This window comes from Aegilops tauschii, chromosome 4 (assembly GCF_002575655.3).
Source record: "Aegilops tauschii subsp. strangulata cultivar AL8/78 chromosome 4, Aet v6.0, whole genome shotgun sequence".
Classification (NCBI taxonomy): domain Eukaryota; kingdom Viridiplantae; phylum Streptophyta; class Magnoliopsida; order Poales; family Poaceae; genus Aegilops; species Aegilops tauschii.
The window spans coordinates 252305588-252319403 of NC_053038.3; positions in this window are offsets into that span (position 1 = coordinate 252305588).

Here is a 13816-nt window from a genome sequence, read left to right on the forward strand (position 1 = left end):
AGATGAAAATATGTGTTGTGTTGTTACTAACGAGCTTAACGAGCTACTCGTGAAACTCGTTAGCTCGCTCGTTAAGCTCGTTAAGTTTAGCGAGCTAAAATCAATGATTGGCTCTGTTCATTAAGAAGCGAGCTACGAGCTTAACAAGCCGAACTATCGAGCGCTCATTAAGCTCATGAGTTACGAGCTTTTGGTCCAGCCCTAACTATATATAGCAGTACAAAAAACCTAGGGAGATGTCCCATCCATCGTTGTCCGCCGCCGCCACTGTTCTCTCGGGATCCACAACCACCTTCCCTCCTGCCCGATCCACCCAACCAGCGCTCTCCACTGATCCTCCTCGATCCAGATGCCCGCGCCCCCGATCCAAAATTCCTCTCGGCCTCCACCCCGTAGCCTCCGACCACCTCCCTCGTCGTGTGCACCCATCCACGAGAAGCCCAAGCCGCATCAGCCAGCCGCAGCGCCTCCCTGCTCGAGGCGCCCGAGTTCCTCGCCCGCTGTCACCGGAGGAGCACCAAGGCCTCGCCTCTTCCTCCTGTTCCTTTCTCCCTCTCCCATCTCTCTTCCCTCACCCCGAGCTCCCTTGTCTCTGTGCCAACAGGAGCTCCACGTTGGAACCACGCCATGGCCTGAGCTCGGCCTCGAGGCCCCGTCGCCGCCATCTGCTGCAGCTGCTGCTGCGCCGCGACCTTGCCTGCCGGTCGCCGGCAACCCTAGGTCCGGTGAGCCCCGCCCCGCGTTCCCTCTTCTCCCTCTCCTTCTTCTATCTCTTTTCCTCCCTCTCTATCTTTCTCTGATTTTTTCCCCTGCCATGCGCGTGCAGCTCTCGCCGCGTCTTCAGTTCGGGACCAGCCGCCCCTGCTCCGCCTCAAGCCGTGTCCTCGCCGGACCCTGCGAGCGCCGTCGCACCTCGACGCCGGCGCGTCTCCGCGGCCGGATTCCGACCGGCCGAACCCCCCTTGCTTCGCCCGTTCCTGCGCCCGCAAAGCCTCTGCATCGAGCGTCGCTCGCCTCCCGTTGACCGCGCTGGCCAACTGCGTGGGCTGCCAGCCGCGCCAGGCCCAGCGCGCCCCGCCTCTCCCGACCAAGTCCTCTGCCTCACCGGGCCTTGGCCCATGGCCCGACTCATGTTTTTTTTCACGGAGCGATTTACTAATTATCCAGAGATGTGCAGATTTGCGAAAAAGTCCCGCATGTTCATGCATTTAATAGATCACAAACCGTGCATCGGATTAAAATGTTTTATATATGTAAAATGTTTAGAATTTCATCTAGTTTCGTAATATGCCACTTTCATCTATGTTTAAAATGCTTAAGTTGCTGGTTGCATTAATTTGCTTAAATGACATGCTAAAATGATTTATTTCATAACTAAATAACTGTAGTTCTGAATTAAATAAACTTTATATATAAATGGGGTAAAAATGCATAGATTAACCTGGTGCACTTACTTTGCATTTTTAACAACTCTAAAATTGTGTATAGGGCAGAACAATACAAATTCAAAAATCGCATATGGGGATTTTCCGGAATTGCTATGTGTTGTTTCCTGCCTCATTTAAATTGCCTAGATAGGTAGATTAATTATGCTTCACCTCTTGTCATGTTAATCAATATTTAATATTGATGAGTAGCATAAATGAGAGTGAACTAAATATTCTGAATGTGGTGTTTCGTCAATATGCAACTCGTTGCAATTGAGCTCCACTTAATTTATAGTATTGTTTGTTGCACTTTGCCATGTCATGACTCATTAAATCGCACATGCATCATACTTGGTTGTGCATCATGCCATGGTTATGATATGTGTGTTTACCATGTTGTTTGCTTCTTTCCGGTTGTACTTCTTCTCGATAGTTCCGGTTACGTTGCGATTGTGAGGATCCGTTTGACTACGTTGTTTTGTCTACTTTATGGATTTGGTCTTCTTCCTAGCGGGATTTCAGGCAAGATGATCATTATCCTGGATACCACTACCATCTTTGCTATGCTAGTTGTCTCGATGCTATCGCTATGTCGCGCTACCTACCACTTGTTTATCAAGCCTCCCAAATTGCCATGACAGCCTCTAACATTTTCCACCCTCCTAGCAAACCATTGTTTGGCTATGTTACCGCTTTGCTCAGCCCTTCTTATAGTGTTGCTAGTTGCATGTGCAGTACAGGTTGTTCCATGTTGGAACATGGATATCTTGGGATATCACATATCTCTTATTTAATTAATGCATCTATATATTTGGTAAAGGGTGGAAGGCTCGGCCTTTTGCCTGGTGTTTTGTTACACTATTGCCGCCCTAGTCTCCGTTATACCGGTGTTATGTTCCTTGATTTTGCGTTCCTAACACGGTTGGGGTTTATGGGACCCCCTTGACAGTTCGCTTTGAATAAAACTCTTCCATCAAGGCCGAAAATGGGTTTTACCATTTGCTTAATAACAACTAAAACTTGCATAGGGACCTGCCGGCCCATGAGGTCTCTTAATCAACCCCTCCCCCCGACCAGTGCTCCTCATGAGTGTTGGTCCTACCTAGCAGTCGGCGGTGCCGCCTCGGGGCAACTCGATGGTATTTTGGCTACCGTCCACTTTGCATCGATGGTGTTGTCCTGAGAATGAGATACGCGTGGCTCCTATCGGGGTATCGATGCATCGGGTGGTCTTGCTGTTTTTGTTTTACCATTGTTGAAATGTCTTTTGAACCGGGATTCCGAGCTTGATCGGGTTGTTCCGGCAGGAGGATTTTCCTCCGTTGATCGTGAGAGTTTGTGATGGACTAAGTTGGGACACCCGTGTGGGGTTTAAACTTTCGAGAGTCGTGCCCGCGGTTATGTGGCAGATGGGAATTTTTAATATCCGGTTGTAGAGAACTTGACACGAGATCCGAAATAAAATACACCAACCGCGTGTGTATTTGTGACTGTCTCTTTTCGAGCAAGTTCGGGAAGAGAACACGATGGGGTTATGTTTGACTCGTAAGTAGTTCAGGATCACTTCTTGATCATTGCTAGTTTGCGATTGTTATGTGTAGTTACTCTTCTTATTTGTGTACTCGTAAATTAGCCACCATACAATGCTTAGTGTTGTTGCAACCTCACCACTTATCCATTCCATACCCATTAAGCTTTGTTAATCTTGATACCCATGGTAATGGGATTGCTGAGTCCTCGTGGTTCACAGATTACTACTACAACAGTTGCAGGTACAGGTAAAGCGAATCTTTGACGTGAGAGCGATGCTTGCTTGTTTGGAGTTCTTCTTCTGCTTGTTCTTCTTCGATCAAGGGATAGGTTCCGGGTCGGGAGCCTGGGATTAGCAGGGTGGATGTTGTTCTTCTTTTTCGTTTGGTTTCATCTGTAGTCGGATCCTACTCTTCTGTATGATGATTGCTATGTATTGATGAACTGTTGTATTCATGTTGTAGCTTGTGGCGAGTGCAAGCCTTTATCTTCTATTCTCATCTACTCAGTACATGGTATGTTGTAGTGAAATCCACCTTGCTATGCACTCGAAATGCGGTTGTGCCCCAATCATGAATTCATCACGTGATTGGGATAGAATCGCATCTTGGGTGCTACAGGGCATTAGTCCCACTCTATGTCAGCACAAAATTAATATGGAGCCCTATGCCAAACCGGTTGTTGACCACCAACGACGGTTAAATCCCAATATGAAAGAAGTGGTAAGGAATGAAATATTAAAGCTTCTGGAAGCAGGTATAATTTATCATATTGCTGATAGTAGATGGGTAATTCATGTCCATTGTGTCCCTAGGAAGGGAGGTATTACAGTTGTTCCTAATGATAAGAATGGATTGATCCCTCAAAGAATTGTTACAGGTTATAGAGTGGTAATTGATTTTCGCAAATTAAACAAAGCTACTAGGAAAGATCATTACCCTCTACCTTTTATTGATCAAATGCTAGAAAGACTATCAAAACATACCCACTTTTGCTTTCTAGATGGTTATTCTGGTTTTTCTCAAATACCTGTGTCACAAGAGGATCAAGAAAAGACTACTTTTACTTGCCCTTTCGATACCTTTTCTTATAGACGTATGCCTTTTGGTTTATGCAATGCACTTGCTACCTTTCAAAGATGTATGACTGCTATATTCTCTGACTTTTGTGAAAAGATAGTTGAGGTTTCCATGGATGATTTCTCCGTTTATGGAACTTCTTTTGATGATTTCTTAATCAATCTTGATCAAGTTTTGCAGAGATGGGAAGAAACCAATGTTGGGGATATCACTTATCGGAAACTTATCGGTCGACCCATGATAAGGGGCAAATCGGACAGTTTATCGGCATATCGGCCGATTTATCGCCATATCAATTGATTTATCGGCCGATTTATCTTATTAGTCAGACAACGATAAGCGATAAATCGACCGATTTATCGGAATATCGGAAGATATCTTGAACAGTGGAAGAAACTAATCTTGATTTAAATTGGGAGAAGTGCCACTTTATGGTTAATGAAGGTATTGTCTTGGGGCATAAAATCTCCGAAAGAGGTATTGAAGTTGATAAAGCTAAAGTTGATGCTATTGAAAAAATGTCATGTCCTAAAGATATCAAAGGTATAAGAAGTTTCCTTGGTCATGTTGGTTTCTATAGGAACCACCTGATTGGAACCTACCCTTCAAAATTATGTGTGATGCTAGAGATTATGTTGTTGGTGCTATTCTAGGACAAAGAGTTGATAAGAAATTGAATGTTATTCATTAAGCTAGTAAAACTCTAAACAGTGCCCAAAGAAATTATGCTACTACTGAAAAAGAATTTCTCTAGCAGTTGTGTTTGCTTGTGATAAGTTCAGATCCTATATTGTTGATTCTAAAGTAACTGTTCACACTGATCATGCTGCTATTAAATACCTTATGTAAAAGAAATATGCTAAACCTAGACTTATAAGATGGGTTCTCTTGCTACAAGAATTTGATTTGCATATTATTGATAGAAAGGGAGCTGAGAACCCCGTAGCAGACAACTTGTCTAGGTTAGAAAATATTCTTGATGACCCACTACCTATTGATGATAGCTTTCCTGATGAACAATTAGCTGTCATAAATGCTTCTCATAGTACTCCTTGGTATGCTGACTATGCTAATTACATTGTTGCTAAATTTATACCACCTAGCTTCACATACCAACAAAAGAAAAGGTTTTCTATGATTTAAGACATTGCTTTTGGGATGACCCACACATTTATAAAGAAGGAGTAGATGGTGTTATTAGACGTTGTGTACCTGAGCATGAACAGGAACAGATCCTATGCAAGTGTCACTCCAAGGCCTATGGAGGACACCGCACTGGAGATAGAACTGCACAAAAGGTATTAAAATCCAGTTTTTATTGGCCTACTCTCTTCAAAGATGCCCGTAAGTTTGTCTTGTCTTGTGATGAATGTCAAAGAATCGGTAATATTAGTAGACATCAGGAAATGCCTATGAATTATTCACTTGTTATTGAACCATTTGATGTTTGGGGTTTTGATTATATGGGACCTTTTCCTTCCTCAAATGGGTATACACATATTTTAGTTGTTGTTGATTATGTTACTAAGTGGGTAGAATCTATTCCAACTAGTAGTGTAGATCATAACACTTCTATTAAAATGCTTTAAAAAGTTATTTTTCCAAGGTTTGGAGTCCCTAGATATTTAATGACTGATGGTGGTTCACACTTTATTCATGGTGCTTTCGGTAAATTTCTTGCTAAATTTGATGTTAACCATATAATTGCATCACCATATCATCCTCAGTCTAGTGGTCAAGTAGAATTGAGCAATAGAGAAATTAAATTGATCTGGCAAAAGACTGTTAATAGATCTAGAAAGAATTTGTCTAAGAAACTTGATGATGCATTATGGGCTTATAGAACTGCTTATAAAAACCCCATGGGTATGTCTCCGTATAAAATGGTTTATGGAAAAGCATGTCACTTACCTCTAGAACTAGAACATAAAGCTTATTGGGCAATGAAAGAGCTCAACTATGATTTCAAACTTGCCGGTGAAAAGAGGTTGTTTGACATTAGCTCACTTGATGAATTGAGAACCAAAGCCTATGAAAGTGCCAAGTTGTTTAAAGAAAAGGTTAAAAGATGTCATGACAAAAAGATACTAAAGCGTGAATTTAACGTAGGTGATCATGTCTTGCTATACAACTCTCGTTTAAGATTAGCTTCTCTCTAAATGGGAAGGTCCTTACATTATCGAGGAGATTTACCGTTCCGGTGCCATCAAGATCAATAACGCCAAAGGCAATAACCCGAAGGTGGTAAACGGGTAAAGAATCAAACATTATATCTCAGGTACTCCCATAAATGTTGAAACCAATATTATTAATACCATAGCACCGGAGGAGTACATAAGGGATATTAACCAGAACACGCCAGACCCCCAAAAAGGAATAGGTATGTGATACGGTAAGTAAACCGACTCCAAAACTTTTCTAGAAGAAATTTTACTCCGTTTTGGAATATTTAAAAAATTAGGAAAATAAAAAGTAGTACAAAAAGTACACGAGGAGGCGACAAGCCCTGGGGGCGCGCCCTACCCCCCTGGGCGCGCCTCCCTGGCTTGTGGCCACCTCGTGTGCCCTCCGGACTCTGTTTTCTTGTAGTACACTCATTTTGGTCAGTAAAAATGCATTATATAATCTTCGGAGGTTTTGACCACCGTATCACGGCAATATCCCCTGTTTTTGTTTCAAGCTATTTTCTGCCAGAGTTTTCAAGGCCAGGCATCATGTCGTCCTCCTCCTCCAACAATGTCGATGATGATGCTTGGTTGATGCAGATGGAACTTAGGAGGGAGGATGCCAAGGGAGTCACAATGGAGGAGGATGAAGGAGATTCGCTTGAGGTTCAGCCTCCAGCTTAGGAGAGAGGTATTCTGGCGGGAATCTCCACTATTCCAAATCCCCATCAAGCAACAGGGACTACAAGCAACCATGAAGGCCAAGAGGTTCGAGAAGGGCTTCCCCCTAGGAGGCCCTTACACAGGTTACATCGGAACAACTTTCACAACTTGGTTCATAATTACGGAGTGGAGAACGCCCCTCATGCACATATACCCTCCAATTGGGACATATCCCGTCCAAGTGAAAGTAACGCGGAAAAGGTTCTTGGTGGCCTGAAAATAAGCATCTTTTGGAGGAAATCCAGAAGAATGTGAATATGCTCCAACGTGTGCTCCAGGAATTGCAAGTCCTGAAAGGTGCCTTAATGAAGCTGACGGATACGACTACAACACCATCATCACCACCTCCAAAGAAAGAGATCTAAATACATGGGTATGGGCACTCCCCTTGGCAACCGGCAAGCTTGGGGGAGGTGCCCCGGTATCATATTACCATCACATCTTTACCTTTATCGTTTTTCTTAGTTTGATCCTTTTGGTTATATCTTGATCTAGTAGAATAAAAGTTTTTAGTATGATCTAGTCTTAGAGTTTTGCTTTATGATCCATCTATGTAATCGAGTCCGTGAGTCATATAATAAAGAGTAGTTTTGAGTTGAGGGCTTTGCTTTCTTGCTATGATCTTGAGAAAAATAAAAGGAATAAAAGAAATAAAAAGATTATATAATGATCTTATGAAGAGTGATGACTTCACATATAAAGAGTGTGATGAATAAAATTTGTTGAGAGTTGACAAACATAGTTTTGGTCATTGTTTCAGTTAATAGGAAGTAACAAAGAAAGAGAGGTTTCACATATAAATATACTATCTTGGACATGTTTTGTGATTGTGAGCACTCATTAAAATAGTATATGCTAAAAGGTTGATGTTGGACAAGGAAGACAACATAATGTGTAACACCCCGCATGTAACTTGCCATAATTGTAACTCCGACTCTTGCCATTTCCGGCTATGTGTCATGATTTTCCCTCCGTTGTCGGGTTTTGTCTTTCGTTTTGTATTTTGTCATGTCATGCATTTTCATATCATGTCATCATGTGCATTGCATTTGCATACGTGTTCGTCTCATGCATCCGAGCATTTTCCCCGTTGTCCGTTTTGCAATCCGGCGCTCCTATCTCCTCCGGTGCACCCCTCTTGTTTTTCTTTCGTGTGTGTCGTGGAATTGTCACGGCAGATGTCCTCGAGCTAGGACTTAGTCGTGGAGCCATTGCAGCTAGGAAGCTTGGAGGGGTTAATGCGGGACAAGGAACACGAGGGTTTATACTGGTTCAGCCCCTTACGGTGAAGGTAAAAGCCTACGTCCAGTTTGAGGTGGTATTGATTAAGGTTACGATCACCTGGGAGCTAAACTGCTATGCCCGGCTCTCGATCAGATTGTTGTCCCTAAATTGCTGCCGAGTCGTCCCTTTATATAGGGAGGCTGACGCCCAGCAGCCCTTAGAGTCCCGGCCGGCTTATAAGAGTATCCAGCTCGGACTCTAAACTATACTTGCCTTACGCTACAAGTTCTACTATAATAATGATTATAACTACGGGCCTTAAGCCATATCCGGGTCTCAGCCCATCTCTGGCCCATCGTCTTGAAACTTGGCTCCGGGCTTCTGGCAACAACCGTACGAGTAACCCGGCCCCTCCTGGCGGGTGACTCTAAGGTCTATATCCTCAACATTAGGCCCCAGATTGATTTGAGCCTGCTCATGTCAATCTTCAACTCTTCTGACAGAAAAAATCTCCGGCTTATCATTCATGTGAAGGCCATAACCCGGAGTGACGTCATCCTCTGGACTCCGGATAATCCGCCGTGACGTCATTCTCCATTAAGTCCGTTTTTTACTCCGCCAGATCCGCAACGGATCTTTGCTTTTACTGCCATTCTGAAAATCGAGGCGTCGTGGGGGGGAGATAACCACGTCGTGGTCTCCTTGAATCTTGCGCCCACTTATGACCTCGCCTTATAAATAGGCCGGCCCAACAGGTTCTTCTCACGCTCTCTTCTTCCTCCTCGCGTCGTCGCTCCTCTGCCCGAGCTCCACCACTGCCGCCGCCGTCGCGCCCCTGGTCTTCATCAACCCGGCCGCTGTATCACCCTGATCCGGACTAGATACACGGCGGCGACCTCCGCTCTTCTCCAGCTCCGGTGAGTCTCCTTTGCCCTATCAGATAAATCTGCTGTAGGGTTCGTCTGTGTTCTTCGCGTTCATCGCCATTGCCACAAACCTCGGTAGTTTTTGTAGCCACTGTACTTGGTTGATCTTTAACCTTGCATAGAACTAGTGCGGTAGCTGTTTAAGCCTCATTTCAAGTTCCAGTAGATCTCCTTCCACTGTTTAAATGCTTCGTTCGAGCTCTAGAATATCCGCTCGTCTGTTTCTAGGTCTAGAAAGTTTTCATTTCACCTGACCATTTTGATCCAACAAAGTTACTGCTATATGTGAAACTTGTTTTACCACACTTAGTAAAAACTGCAACCATTGAATCTTGGCGGCTTATATCTCCGGTTTAAAGAAAACATGCGCCATAGAACTTTCCGGTTTAAAGAGAACTATGCTCTGTAGAATCCTCCGGCTTAACTGTGGTAAAACCGTAGATAACCAACTTACTCTGAATCCCCCTGCGGCTTAAATAACCCACTGTATCTGAGTATATATCATTAGTCCCCTTCATAAGCCGCCATCTTAGTTTGAACAATAGATCTCCGGCTTATAATTAACCCGGACACTTTTCTCTTTATCATAGACCACCAACTTTCACCATGCCTCCCAAGGCTCCCATCACTTGCAACTGGATGAGGTCCAACGTCACCGATGAGACCCTGGCCAATTTCGTTAAGTCCGGATATTTACCTAAGAAGGAAATCATGTCCTACCGTGCCCCTGACCCGTCGGAAGAGAGACCACAGCCAAGGGACGGGGAGGTAGTGATCTTCGCAGACCATATGAGCCGGGGCTTCGCACCGCCCGGCTCAAAGTTTTTCAGGGACGTGCTCAACTTCTTTGACTTACGGCCTCAGGATATAGGACCCAACTCCGTATCCAACATCTGCAACTTCCAAGTCTTTTGCGAAGTGTACCTTGGAGAAGAGCCCAGTTTACTGCTTTTCAGAGAGCTGTTCTACTTAAACCGCCAAAATGAGTGTGCCAACGGGCCAAGTCTAGAGTTAGGCGGCATCTCCATCCAGCGGCGTAGGGACTGTCTGTTCCCTTACGCAGAGCCGCCAAGCCACCCCAAGGACTGGAATATGACTTGGTTCTATTGCCAAGATACGTCCCCGGCTGACGAGAACCCGTTGCCCGGCTTTCGCCCAACCCGTCTAGAACCGACTCATCCACTGTCGGACAAATTGACTACAGCGGAACGCCAACCTCTGCTTCCAACTATCAATAAGATCAAGGCCCTGCTAGGCAACGGTCTGAACGGAATTGATCTGGTCCGGGTCTGGATCTCATGGCGGGTGATCCCATTGAGCCGCCGCCCCGGCTTAATGTGTGAGTACACCGGGCGAAAGGATGACCCGCAGAGGCACAGTCGCAATGATCTTCCAGAAGACGTTGCAGAGGAAGAGACCAAGGCTCTTCTAAACGAGAGCCTGGCAGACTGCGGAAGAACCGGGCTAGCCCCCTTCTGCAAGACCAATCCAGCCCCAGCGGTAAGCCGCTGACTTTAACTTTTATCTTCGTCTGCATATAACCTTCAACTGAACCGTTTTAAGAATCAATCATTGTACCTTTCAGGCTGATGATAAGTTCTGGCGGGTCAAATATGACCATGAAGCGGCCAAGAAGGCCAGGAAGGCGAAGAAAGCCGCCAAGAAAGCCGCCCCTCGCAAAAAGGGAAGCAGACCCACTGCTTCGGAGCTACTGCAATTAAGTGACAGCTCCGAGTCAGAGGTAATCCTTAAACCTTTAAATTCTTGCCATATTTGTTGTTTGTTGCTGTCCGACTTATCAATATTTGCTCATTGATAGGATGACACCGGCGCCAGTAACCCGGTGGTTGAAGAGGTAATGTCACTTTCCTCCGACTCGGAGCCTTTGCCACAGCTGAAAGTCCGAAGAGTAACCCGGAAAATAAGCTTTTCCCATCCATTAGCTCATCAAGACCCTCAATTTCTTTTGAAGCAGCAGGTTCACGAAAGCCGGCGTCACACCCGGGCCCGCAAGGACACCGACCTCTCCGCCGGGTTACCCGACGCAACAAGGAAGCGTCGCACTGAGGTTTTTTCTCACCTGTACCCTTTTCATCCGTTGGCGGGCGTTATCCGTCAGCCACTCAACTCTTCTGACTCCAATTATCAGGAAACCTCCCCCTCTTCAGGTGACTCCATGCAGTCAAATCTGCCGGCCTTCAAGACTGCGCCCGGGTAACAACAATCTTCTTAAATTATCTTTGTCTGTACTTACTCTTTGTGCGCCTAACACTTCTGTCTTTTCAGTGCCCAGGCAAAGCTCACCAAAAGAGCAAAGAAGACCAGGTCAGCCGGAGTGCCAGACTTGCCTGAACCGGAGGCGACGGCTCAAGAGCCGCCAACTGCCTCTGCCCCCGAAGCCACCACTCCAATGGACACGGCGCCTGAGGCCCCTGCCCCGACTACCAAAACAACGACCGAAGCTTCGGTTAACCCGGAGGCCTCCGGCTCAGCCCCACCAGCAGACGACCCGGACGTGGTAATCACCCGGACGGAATTCATTGAGCCGGGGAGACCGACCGCGTTGGCCAAATGCTCCGCGAAGGGGGAGTTACTGCAGCCCCACCGGGTGAACCTGGACCTCTCCGGCTACACCGACTTGAGCATTGGAGAGCTCGTCTCTGGCTACATCAGCCAAGTCCACAAGAGGCGGGACGCCGAGGTTGCCATGGTCAACCAGATCCAACAAAAATCCGAGGTACCCTTCTGCCGTCTTCTTACTTTACTGCATAGTTACCTTTGCCATGCTAGCCCCCAAGTCGATGACTTATACTTGAATATGTTGTAGACTTAGGTTCCGGCTTACTCAACTGAGCCGGCAGTACGTAGATAGAGACGTTCAATATGCATTAGCCCCCAAGTGCCAAGTGCCTTTGCTTGGAAAGCACTTGGGACTTATATAACAACTGTTAATTAACCCGGAAATACATGCAGGCTGTTGGCAAGAAACTAGAGGCGGACCTTGCGGATCTCAAGAGCCGGCTAAAGATGCAGGAGACGGAGACCCGGAAGGCAAACGCCAAGTTTGTATCCAGCATTGCCACTCAAGAAAAGTTGAAGACCGAGTTTGATGCTGAGAGGAAAGCCTAGGTCGAAGAGAAGGCCGCACTGGTAACCCGGGCAGAACAAGCGGAGAAGGCCCTCACTGAGAAGACCACTGAGCTCTCCGGCCTAAAGCGCCAGGTGTCCCAAATGGTGGCTGCTATCTTCGGTAAGTCGCCTCACCGGCTTTCATCAAGTCTGTATATGTCATGATTCATCCTTGTCACCGGCTTATCTGATCTTGTGAAACAGGTCCCAGGAGTGCCAACCTCAACCAGAGCGTGGTCACCAAGTTAAAGGCCGTGTATACCCTGGTGGAACAGCTCTACACCGGGTCACAGCGTGCCTTAGCTGTGGTGGCCCTATCCAACGAGGTGCCAACTCATCTGGCCGAAGTCCTGCGCCGGCTCGCTGTTCTGCCGCAGCGGATCCAGGAGCTACGACGGGCCTCCGCGAGAGCCGGAGCAATTGCCGCGCTGAGCCGGGCCAAAGCATTCCTGCCGGAGCTAGACCCGGCCGACATCGCCCTGGGTTACCCAAGCCTGAAGGAAGACGGCTCAGCCTTCGACCAGAAGGACTTCGCGGCATGTGTGAAGGCTGTACGCCCGGTGGCCACCCTCATCGGGAACGACACCGACTTAACCAAGTACCAGCCGGGTTATGATGCGGAGAATCAGAGGATTCCAACCCCTCGCTATGAAGCCCTCAATCTGATCCCTCCGGCTCGTCAGCACACCTTCGCCCTGGAGATTGACCCGGCCGGGTTAATTGACGAAGAAGCCCAGTTCAAAGCTCTCAGCGGCATCAACTGGAAATCATCGACCTTCGAGGTCTTGGGATCAGCCGGAGGAGAAGACAGAAATGAGCCGGGGACTTCAACTCAGCGGGCATCATAAGTTAGCTGGTGGCTTATCAAACATTGTTCCATCTTTTAGACTTGAAGAATGATTGTAATAGAGTAAATGCAACAATTTATCTCTGTCGGGCCATCGTGCACGTTTTGAACGCGAAAGCCCTTTAAATTTGTCTCCTTTATGTTTCTCCGGGTCAGAATCATCCCTTTGTTTTTCTCAACCTCAAAAGATGCCTTTAAGTATCTGCATAGAAAAGGCAAATCACAAGTCTCGAGGCGGCTTACCACCCTAAGAATCAGGTGTTTGAGATAAATAACCCGGAATACGAATCAACAAAGGACTGGCCCTTAATTATACTCTAAACATAGCCATAATAACACACTTAACAGCCTGTAAGCATCTTCCGGTTTAAATAACCCGGGTAGTAAGGTTGACACCTTAACTCCGGTTTACCTGTCTTGATGACACCCATGACGTGCAACTAACACTGTAAACCAAAGTTAAACCGGCAAGTGAAACCCGGCCATGCACACCTCAGAGTAAACTTGTGAAAAAAACAGAAGTACTTAGGGGCTTCCGGTTCGGATACGACCAGAGACCCGGCCCCAAGGGGTTAAGCCAAGATTCGGATACGGTCATACAACCCCCAATGGGTGTGGCGATGCCAATCAAGAGGGTACCGACAGCTATGTTCTGTTTGGTTCGAATACGACCCATGTTTGAACAGGAAGCCCCCAAGTGATTCTTAAAATTGTTTAACGACGCTGATTCGAATACGATCCACGTCGGTTCTCAGAGGGGTTAAAC